The sequence below is a fragment of the Camelina sativa genome, chromosome 16 (genome assembly GCF_000633955.1).
Source record: "Camelina sativa cultivar DH55 chromosome 16, Cs, whole genome shotgun sequence".
Taxonomy (NCBI): domain Eukaryota; kingdom Viridiplantae; phylum Streptophyta; class Magnoliopsida; order Brassicales; family Brassicaceae; genus Camelina; species Camelina sativa.
The window spans coordinates 26,770,148-26,770,768 of NC_025700.1; positions in this window are offsets into that span (position 1 = coordinate 26,770,148).

Consider the following 621-nt stretch of genomic DNA (forward strand, 5'->3'; position numbering starts at 1 on the left):
ATCTGGTTAACAACTTCAATAGGTTGTTCTTCCCTGAGATCACCAAGAACAGGTCTCTGCTGGCTATTCATCTGAACCATCTCCCTTATGATCCTCACCCTTTCCTGTTCAGTTTCACCAAGCCATTCTGATCTTGTGCTGTTGGTTGTATGGGAATCAGAGGAAGTATGTTGACCAGTCCCAGAGCTCATCCACTCACGGAAAATTTGTCTAACTCTTTCCCTTTCAACCATCCCGAGATCAGAAAAGTGCTCGCTCTGAAAAGGGCCGAGATCCTCACTCGAGTTATGTGAGTCGACATGACTCGGGGTAGGGGACCATCCACCAAGTTCAGTCTCACCCAGATTTACACTATCTCTAACAATATCATGTGCACTACTAATATTACTGTCACAACCATTTCCCCTGGAAGAAGCAGTCCTCCTGTCAGCATCTCTGTCACGAGCATGACCCATCACGTGATCATCCTCAAGTTCTCTCCACATCTGTAGAAGTGAGGATGCCCGGACGCTTGACCTTCCATCATTTTCCCTCTGTCTAGAACCCCGAACCTCAGAGTCCCGTGGGAAAGATGAATCAATCGCCAAAATGTTTTGCAGGCCAGCAATAGCCATTAGATCA